We start from the raw sequence: 10,459 nt of genomic DNA, 5'->3' as shown, positions 1-10,459 counted from the left end.
GAACCCGACCCGCCTGCGTTCTCACTGACGGCACCAGGACTGGGGCTGGCCCGAGGACCGTGAGGACGTCGGCGTGCAGAGTAGGAGTCAGGGAGGCTCTTAACGCAAACGCACCGTCACACCTGAAGAGCGGCCCCCGAGTTCTTGTGTGATGGCTAGAGCAGTGACGATAATAACTGTCTCTCTGCGAAGTGAACCCACTTTTTTTCTTAATTGGAAACTAACTGGAACAGAAGCTATTGAGGATTTTAACAGCAGAACGCTTTTTTCCCCAACGACATCCTGTGCCAAATGCAAGCGGAAGCACCAGATAAAACTTGGGGCTCATCTCCTTAGAGAGAGAGAGAGGGGACGCGAGCCCCACTGGTTAGCCCTGGCCTTCCCCAGCGCCCCTGCCCGGCTCATGCACGCCTCGCCCCCAAGACCTAGGAGCCCAGGGACCCGCCCCAAACACCGGTCTACACCCCGTCCCACAGCACCGACACCCAAGGACAAGCCACGGAGAATTCTCAGGTCAGAGTGAAACCCAGAGATCAGGGAGACAACGGAGCCGGCCGTCACCCTCCCAGGGACCAGGGCGGAGACGCGGCTGGATGCTCCGCGGGCGGCACTGCCACCAGCCACCGTGGAGTGGCCAGCGGCCACCTTGGGGAGCGCAGGTGCCTCCCAGCCACTGCTGACCACGCAGCACCGCATCCGCACCGGGCAGAGCGAGGCTGCGGGCACAGCCTCTCCCCGCCGCGCCCCGGGGCCGGCCTTCTGCGAAGGCATCACATCTGGGGGCCGTAATGGTTCTCCACGGAGGAAATGCAGGAGCGTGGGGAACGCGCCGCGGTGACAGCAGGCCGGGCCCCGCTGGGGGGACACGCCGGAGGCGTCAGAGAGCACGGCGGTCGCCGGTTTGGAGAACGACCGCTCAGCGTGTTAGCTGGCAGCGCCCTTCACAAGTCCAGAGCAGGACGAAGTGGCGGCCATCCCGCAGGGTGCCGACGGGCGGACGTACCTGGAACACGACGCACAGCCTCGTCACCACGTCACCCGACGGCCGCCTGGGTCTGGGAGCAGATGTGTCACAGGGGACGAGATGAGATGAGGGCTCCGGGCACCTGAGAAGCAAAGAGGAGACGTCAGACCCAGCTGTGCTGGCGCCAGAACCTCGAGCCTGTGGCGTGGCAGAGGAGGTGGCGCTGGAAATGTGGCTCAGCACCAGGCTGTCACGCCGACGGGGACGATGGGCCGGGGATGAGGGCCGCACCGTGGGGACTGAGCAGGCAGGGGCATCGCCGAGGGACGCCAGGAGAAGATAGGAGATGGGACGAAGTGACCGCCAACCCAGAGGCTCTACCTCTTGACCCCTACAAACGGTGACCGCGTTCCAAATAAGGATGCGACCGCAGCACCCCGCAGAGGCTGTTCCCGCGGACCCGGGGCACGGAGGTGGGTGCGGGAGCTCCGAGGCCCGTGCTGGGGGCCGTGACGGCACTGAGCCCTGCCCTGACACCGGCGCCGAGAACCGAGGCCGGCACGCACGGGAAACTGTCGCTGGCCCCTTTAGCGGACTGGCCAGCTCCCACCTGTACGGCCGGCACTTCACGATGGAGCTCCGGAACCCGCTGTCACAGGGGCCCCGAGCCACCACGGCCCTGCCAGCCCCGGACGCGCACAGGTCGCTCCCAGTGTAGCCCGCACACCACGGCCAGGCCTGGGGGAGGGGCCGGCGGCCCCAGCAGGAGTGGGGTCGGTGACCAGCCCCGGGGCACGCTGGGAGAGCGGGTGAGCCGCGGGAAGCCCCGTCTGCTCGTCTCGGCTTCTCCCCTTCGCACATGCACACGCTCGCCCCGGAGCCTGAGGAGTCTCGTCGAGCATCCCGAGTACAACGTGTGACGTGCGCCTGACGCGAGATCAGAGGTCTTCGCACATGCACGCGCTCGCCCCGGAGCCCGAGGGGTCTCGTCGAGCGTCCCGAATACGTGGGACGTGCGCCTGACGTGAGATCAGAGGTCTCATCACACGGAGCGCCCTGAGGGTGTGACTGGCCCCCCCCCACGATGACGGGGACCCCGCCGCCCCGACCGACAACGGCCGGGACGCCCGCCCCACTGTCTACTGCGGAAACATCCGCGTCGACATTAAGTGAGCACGTACACACCCTTCCACACTCACCGACATCCGACATCTCGCCATGCTTGCTTTAACCGTACAGAAACAGCCACTCTTCTCAGGAAGCATGTGCGAGTGAGCTGTTCGTAGCTCCCACAACACCCGACCGCTGAGTGTTCCAGTAACCCCTAGGAATGACCCTCCTACCTGCCCGTGACGCCACCACGACAAGGGCCGAACGTCCGTTCAAACACGGCCCGTAACCAAACGCTCAAAACCGTCGACACGCGGCTGCTGCGTGGCACCCTGCGAGGGCCGAGCACCCTAGGGCAGAGACGAGATGCGGTGCCAGAGGCCCAGGTGCCCCGCGGGACACACAGGTCGTGTGACACACGGGTCACCGTGACGCACAGGTCACATGACACACAGGTGCCCCGCCGCACGGGTGGGCACTGTGTCACACGGAAGCGGGGAGCACCGAGGAGCCAGGCTGTCTCTCAAGAGCCTGAAGGAAACGCAGCCATGACAACGCCGTGACCTGAGCCAGCGAGACCCACTCCAGAACTGTGAGAAATAAACTTGTGCCGTCTGAAGCCACCAAAGGATAGAAACGAGGCTGGAGGCTGCCGGGGACTGGGCTGGGGGTGAGGCCGTCCAAGCCCCTGAGGCCGAGCCAAGGAAGCCAGGGCGCGTGGGGAGCGGGGGCACGGCACCTGCAGGAGAAAACTCTGGAATAAAAAGGGCCAGAAGGCAAACAAGTGGCCATCTATGCTGCAATGACGAGACTTGAGCTTTCAGGCAAAACAAAATTTAGAGTTTTGGAAAACATGCATCCATCACCAAGATCTCAACAGCTTCCCATGACCCTGGCGGCGACATTAACAGATGTGGCTCTTAGAGACACTGCAGGACGGGACGCGTCGGCTTGTTGGACCTGCGTATCCAGCACCGTGCTGCTGCAGGGGGCAGACGCCCACCCAGGGACAGACGCCCACCCAGGGAGTGGGCGGCCGAGGGCGGAGCCCACACGCGTGGTTCCGGCCACCATGGACCCGCTACCGCCTGTGAGTTCTGTGTCCTGTCAAGGGAACAGCCATGATCATCTGACAAGGCCACCAAGGACATGCCTGAGGCCACCATCCTTTACACGCTTCAACCAGAAGGACACCTTGGACCCGGCTGACCCTCCAGCAGGCGTGAGAGTCCAGCTGCAATCTATCAAACAGGACATGACACAGGTCTGTGGAGAGGTAAGATGACACTCCTACAAATGTCTTTGTTTTGGAAAGCAGATATTTCCATAAAAACATCCTTTCTGTCAGTGTAAAGTGGCTTACCGATGTTACCTGTGAATGGATCAGCACACGGAGGTTCGCAATGCAGCAGACACGCGATGCACGCGACCCACCTACGCCAAAGCCCCTGGGGGTCCCCAGGGCCCGCATGTGTGGGCCCTGACACCGAGCAGCCTGAGACCGCAGGCAGCGCCAGGCCCCGCACGCTCCGGGAGAGCCACCGCGGCTTCTCCGGGGGCCGCAGACCGGCCTGACGGTGACTCCTGCTCTGCAACCCCGGCCTGGCCCACAGCCGTCCACGCCCAGCCCTCAGCCCTGACGCGGGAACGCCGGCCAGCCACGCAGCGGGGCCACGATTGTCAGGACGCATGGGGTAAGGTCACTGGTGCTGCTTCTCTGACCCGAGAAGGTTCCAGCCAATTTAGCCCATTTTTCAGATTTGAAAATGCGCTTGCTAAACAGTGATGAGAATGCCACCTACGTTCGGGCCTAAGGGACAGGACGTCACTTTCATAAACGTGGCAAGCGGCATGCCAACGCCGCCGTGACGGGCTTCCGGAGGCACGCAGACGCTGTAGGGGTGGCCGTCACACCACGGGGCGCCGTCACGCTGATGCGAAGCGTGTACACGCGACATCCGGGGAACGTCCACGAGCGTGATGAAGTGCTTCCTTTGGCATGAACAGCTTTGAAATTTCAGCCTGGGATTTCTGTGTGGTACAGAGGCCCGTGGGCCAAGAGGCCGCAGGCAGCGCCGCGGAGCGGAGCGGACGGCTGCCCTGGGGCAGGGAGAGACGATGACGGTGTCGACCCGAGTGCAGAGCAGCGCCTGGAACCACGAGGCCGGGCCAGCGGGGTCACCCCGGGACCCAGATCTGTGCCTGAGCCGTGCCCCCTCTTCCCCGTCCTGTCCTGCATCTCCGCTCTGCGGATCTATCCGGAAATCCCCAGACCCCTGTCCTGTCCTCTGCGACAGCACACTCGCAAGCGCGGACGGGGACAGTCCAGAAACCCGAGCTCTCGCACGTCACGCCCCCCACCCCCCGGCTTCTCGGCGCTGACGTGCTGTCTTTCGCCGGATGACAGTGGGGTCTACAGCTGTCACTAGGGGTCCCCAAGCAAAGCCAGGGAACGGGTCCCAGTGTCCACTCGAGAATGCGGGTGTCTCACCTCGTCTCCCAACTTCCAGTGTCCACTCCGGGACCCACACAGTGTCTGTCCACCCCCCAGGCCACGACGACGCTGAAATGTAGAAGCTGTCTGAAAGACCACACAGTCTAGACAGGCTCTTGTGGCTGCATGATGCTTTTTAGGGGGAAAATACCAAACTCTAAAGGAAACATGGTCACGGAAGTTAACAGCCAGATATTTCTCCAAAAACTAATTTCAATAATCAAAATTACTCTGACGCATTCTACACCCAGGGGACTCATGATTTGATGATTCGTCCTCCCTTAGAGATGCAAAATACTCCTCTCCAAAGGCTACAGAATCCTTAGCTGGGCGCTGGACAGGCCAGTGAAGGCCACGCTTCCCGCAGTACAGATCTCCTGGGGACAAGCCCAGGAGGAGGCAAGGGAGAGGCTGGGAAGGGCCCCGTCAGAGGGTACAGGGCAGTGGTTCTCAGGGGGGCGATCTGGGCCCCAGGGACCTTGGCCACGTCTGGAGACATTGTGGCTGTCATGATGGAGGGCTGTGGATGTCGGCAGCTAGTGGGCAGAGGCCAGGGACGCTGCTGGCCACCCCGCAGCACACAGCGCAGCCCCCATCGAGAAGGAGAGAACCTGCCTTAATAATTACTGTTAAATAACGTTTTATTAAAAAAAAAACACTACACACAAAGTCTGCAAAACGAGCATGTCCTCATCACAAAATCTGCGTCACCACATCCCTGGAGAACCCCTCACGTCCCCAAACCAGGGCTGAGAATAACTAAGAGGCCAGCGGATGATGAAAACAGCACAAGATCGCAAAACGCGGCCTGGGCCAAGATGAGCTTCACTTATGGATCCGGGTTCCCACCTCTGAGCGGCTGGGAGTGGGGCATCGTGCAGAGCAGCTCAGGACACGCTGACCGCACGTGACACGGAGACCCTGAGGCGGGACCCTGTGAGAGACGGGCTCACCTATGCCGAGAGCCCGTCGTGTCCCCAGCACGTGCTCACAGCACCCCCAGGAGGAACCCTAGCCCCACTCCACAGATGGGGTGCAGAGGCTCGGGGCAGGCGAGTGACTCGACTGCCACGAAGGGCCCACTGCCACCTTAGAGCAAAGTCCTCTTGTCACGAACGGTTTCGGCGTTTCTGTGGGAGGGACGCCTCCGCTCTGCGGTTCTGGGGAGCACCGGGGTGAGGCGCACCTCCTGCTCAGGAAGGCTCTGTCCGCCAATGAGCCGTGAACCTCCGCTTTGAACTCCTGGGAATCTGAAAACCGAAATCTTAAGCTGGAAGCGTGGGAGGGACCAACGGGTGGGTGTCTAATGCAGAAACCCTCTCAGGCTGCAAAAGGCAAAGGTGAGTGGGGAGGGAGAGGGAGGAAATCACGGCCCTCCCCCCACCCAGGTGTCCTCGCCAACCGTCCCAGGAGTCCTGAGTGTGCCCCAGCCACAGCAACACGCCCAAAGTCGAGCGTGCCCCCAGGGACAGGGACAGTGACAATGGCTCGCATCTGGATGAAGTGCCCGCCACGTTCCGGGGCCCTCTCGTAAGGCACGGAATGTCCTGTCATGCGATCCTCAGGCTGAGCCCGGAAGCTCACACGTGTGGCCACGACACCCGGCTCACAGAGGAGACGCCGGCTGCATGAGGCCGGCCCACGTGGCGCCGCAGCTCACCCGTCAGCCCATCCGCTCCAAGTCCACCCCACACCGCGAGGTGCTGGATGTGACCGAGGGCCCACGGGAGACCTCCGCCAGGTCCCCTAGGGCCATGGGCCACGGCATTACAGGACCACCTTAGTGACACACAGGGACCACCCTCGCGCTTGGAGACAACTCTGGTTTCCATCCCGATAGAAAGCACTGAATTTATAACTTAAATGGATCGATTGTATGGCATGTAAATTATAATCAATAGAGCTGTTTAAAAAAAAAACAGCTAAGAGGCGCCCACCCACCGGGAACGGCACGGGGCTTCCCACCCAGCAGCAACGGCACGGGGGTTTCCTACCCACCGGGAACGGTGCGGGGCTTCCCACCCACTGGGAACGGCGCGGGGCTTCCCACGAACGGTGCCGGGCAGAGCTGGTAACTTCCACGCAACTTCAGCTGTGAAAGCAACACTTCCTCCCCGTCTCCACTCTGCACACGGCCCAGGATCCCAGAGAACGATGGTCAGAAGGTGTGGATCTTCGGGCGGTAAGGCATTTAACGCAGCTTCTCGAGGGGCAGGGGGAAGATATGCCACCTCGGGGGGCTGGCTGGAAGGAGACACCCTGCCCGCGCCCAGTGCTTGCAAGCCGGGCATAGCCCTGTGTGCCCAGCGCGCCTGGCAGGCAAGTCCACGCTGCTCCCGTGGGCACGGACAAGCCCGGGGCACCACGCCCCGCAGGCAGGTGTCAGCCCGTCCGTCCCCACATGGGCGGATGTGTCCCCAGGGTGCGGCAGCTCTGAAGAAGCGTGTGGGGACAGACGAGCCCTGGGGGCGGCCGCGAGCCGCCAGCCCAGCAATTACCCCGGGGAGCGAGCGCCTGCACGCCACGGCCCCGAGTGTCTGGGCCTTCAGACTGATCCCTCTCCTGGGGCTAAACCGCTGGCTGTGTCACCGCAATCCTGCACACGGGCAGTCAGGGAGATGCGATGGCCAGGGGCTGACGATGCCCAAGGGCCCCCTACCCAGGGGACCGCCTGCCCCAGGAGGGGGAGAAGGCAAGCAGGGACCCGCACGCGGCTGCCGGGCAGGACTCGGTTTAAAAACGGCTCTGTCCCTGTTTTCTGCTCTAAAGTCTCACAGATTTCTCCTTGAGAACGTTTTCACCCGCGGGACCGGTCCCAACAGACTACAAGGAAGGCCACAGAACAAGGAGCCGGCCGGCCGGCGTGCACGCCACCCTCGTGAGCTGCTGCTGTGCGTGGGCGGCACGCGCACGGCTACCTACGACACCATTCCTTAAAGGAACCCACCTTCCCGTAACTTAACATTTTTTTGAGAAGACTTTATATTTCTCTCACAAAACGGAGCGCCGCCGAAACGGCCCGAAATAGGACATGCGTTAGGCGGCGGGGACACCATCTGCCTCCTGCAGGGGCCTTGCGGGCAGCGGGCCCTGGATGCACCGGGCACCTGTTTTTGCGCATTGAACGTACTATTAAGACACGTGTGTGCGTCTGTGCACCCCTAAAATCGCCCCGCAGGCAGCACACTTCCGGAAACAGAGATCAAGTCCAAAAACTACAGCCCGTTTCTGCACTGACCTCGAGCTAAAAGTGGCGTTTAGTGTTAGGTTTAAAAAAAAAAAAGAGGAAGAGGGCAGTTATTCCACAGAGACCACGTGTGACCCAAAAGGCCTAAAACAGCGGCTATCGGGCCCTTTCCGGACCAGTCTGCCAAGCGCCAGCCTCGTCCACACCTGCATTTACCAGTCCAGATGCGCCGAGTGACTCTGGGGCACATGCTCTGGGAATGAAGCAGCCACCAGCCCAAAGGCTGTCCAGACGGGGTCTGCCCCACGCGCTGGCCGCGTCCTTAGCATGGAGGCCTGTCTGGAGCAAACCAGGATGTGGATATCTAGCGACTCCCTGTCCCCAATGCTGAGCTCCCGTCCTGTCTGCCCTGGGACCACTCAGCCTCCTCCGCCACTGCTCAGAGATGCTCTCGGCACTGGTGGGAAGAGGGGGTGCCTCTCTGATGGGAGAGCGCCCCTCAGCACCGCACCCTGCACCTAACCCTCCCGGCCACCCTCCGGCCTCGGGGGCTAAGGCCGCTCAGAGTGGACCCTCACTCCCCTGGCTGCCAACTCCTGGGACCACCCTGCCTGCAAGCAGCAGCTTCACTAACTCACCAGGGCTAATCTGAGAGTGCTACCTGGTCCCTGCGTGAGCCCTGACGGCCACAGCCATACGGGTGGCGAGCTCTGGGCATCTGCAACTGCTGATGCCACCTGGGGAATGCGGGCGGCCCTGGCCACCGCAAGCACAATGCCCCCTTACACCTGCACACCACCGAGGCCTGGCCCTCCTGCCTCCACAGCGAGCGAGGCCCTGAGAAAGTCCAACGCTCAGTTAAAAAACACACCACGTAGTGAAGTCTGAGCAGCTGGCTTGCTGCAGACACTGCTGGGCCCCTCGTGTGCACAAAGTCAGCAAACGATCCCATTTCATGAATGAGAAGACAGCCTCAGGGATGCTCCATGGTGCTCCTTGGGGTGCTAAGGGGCTGCTGTGGCCCCGTCCCAACCCTCCACTCCACTCCACGCACTGGGCCTCGCCTTGCATGCACTGGCCTCTGTGGCTGACCAGGCCTGCGATGGCCTGCACCTAGTCTGTCCACAGACGTCCCCCAGAAAGTTAAAAATTTTAGAAAGGTCAGGACTGGGCAGGGGGTGGGGGGCAGTCTTCTGATGTAACAGGAAGCTCTCTCTCCTGAGCACCCCCCGCCCACCCTGAACACAGCATGGAGGGGACGCCGGGGTCCTGTGCTCCTGGGTGACGAGGCCTGGCCACATGTGCCAAGCTACGTTACCGATTTTGCTGAACTGAAGTATCACGCTGGATAGAAACATTTTTTGCGTCTCCTTATATATCTGCTCAGTGATCTGAGAAGGACTCGAGGGCCTACCTGTCGCTGGCTGTGCCACTGGGGCAAGCCACTTGTCACTGGGGTCACGACACTCACGTCACCCGCCCCTCCCCGCCTGCCTCCCCACCGTGAAGGTCAAGGAGCCGCAGGCAGGAGGCAGGCAGGAAGGAGCTGAAAATCTCTGATAAAACTGGATTCAAAAGACTTCGGGCAAGTTACACAACTTCTCTGAGAAGTTTCCTTTCTCCCTGGGCAAGACACAGGTCGCAACAGTACTGGCCGCTGCTCCCGTTTGGGGAGGGTCCAAAGAATCAGCACGTGCCCTGCACTGGGCCACCGGGCCCCGCACGGCGAGTGGCACCGGTTTGCTGCTGTTATCAGTTTCCCGATCCGTACAAAGTTTTGTGAATAACCATCTCTGCAGTGCCGTGAAGATCAGCGGGCGCTCGGAACGAAGACTCTGCTTTCGTTAGACGGTATTCTGGAAGAGACGAAGGACTACACACACGCACAGCTTAAAACAGAAACACGCACATTGCTTACGTCCGCCTGTGCCAATTCAGACGGTGGAAGGTCTGAAGGCAGTTGCCTAGACGTGATTAAACTGACGGAAAACCAAAAAACGTATAACTAAAATACGTAAACATAAACAACGTAAGTAATGACGACTGAGCCTTTAACCCCTTATTTTTAGTTGCATTTAAACGTCCTGGTTTCTGCAGCGCTGACGACGATGTGCCCTGTGGTGCCCATGTTGGGGGTGTAGCCGTGGCCACAGCCGCCCTGCAAGCCGGCGTGTCATTTCTGGCGAGAAGTGTTGCGTGATGTGCCTCCCTCACAGAGGAGTGGGTCCCGCGCGGCGGGCTGCGGGTCACCCCCTGGCTGCCACCGCCCCAGCTCTGCACACGTAAGGCTCGGTCTCGCCTGGTCCCATTTCCGGCGGCTCCTCCCCCTTCTGCACACACATCCCCGCCCCCCACAGTACAGACCACTCAGCGTCTGCACACTCGCGAAGCCCGCCACTGGTTCTGCCAGGCTGCGTACACACTGAGCGCGAGCGTGTTTTCCGTGTCCCCCTCTCTGTCTCTAAGGACAAACGATTACAGACGGAGCTCGAGGGCGCTCTCAGCTCGCGCCCGCTCCCTGGCTTTCGGCTCGCGTTCCTGTCGGCCCGGCACCCTCCTCTGTCTGCGGACCTTCACGTGCACACCGCTGCTTCAAAACGCTTCTTCAAAGGAAAGGTCAACGTGAAACGGGACCGGGAAGGGTGCCAGGAGCGCCCTGCCTCCACAGCCGGGGCACGCGGGGCGTGTGCGGCACAGACACCGG

The 10,459-nt window shown here is 61.5% G+C and overlaps 1 protein-coding gene across 1 annotated transcript in view; it reads right to left on the bottom strand.

Moving 5' to 3' along the window:
• Positions 1 to 1,126, bottom strand: part of SLC7A1 (solute carrier family 7 member 1) — a 26,958-nt gene extending 25,832 nt beyond the window's left edge. The window contains exon 1 of the mRNA XM_025047062.1: positions 1,004 to 1,126. The gene's annotated coding sequence lies outside the window, so the exon portion shown is untranslated. The remainder of the gene's footprint in view (positions 1 to 1,003) is intronic.
• Between the last annotated feature and the right edge of the window lie 9,333 nt (positions 1,127 to 10,459).

Source organism: Pteropus alecto, unplaced genomic scaffold (assembly GCF_000325575.1).
Source record: "Pteropus alecto unplaced genomic scaffold, ASM32557v1 scaffold80, whole genome shotgun sequence".
Lineage (NCBI taxonomy): Eukaryota > Metazoa > Chordata > Mammalia > Chiroptera > Pteropodidae > Pteropus > Pteropus alecto.
This window is presented reverse-complemented; position numbering and strand designations above follow the sequence as displayed.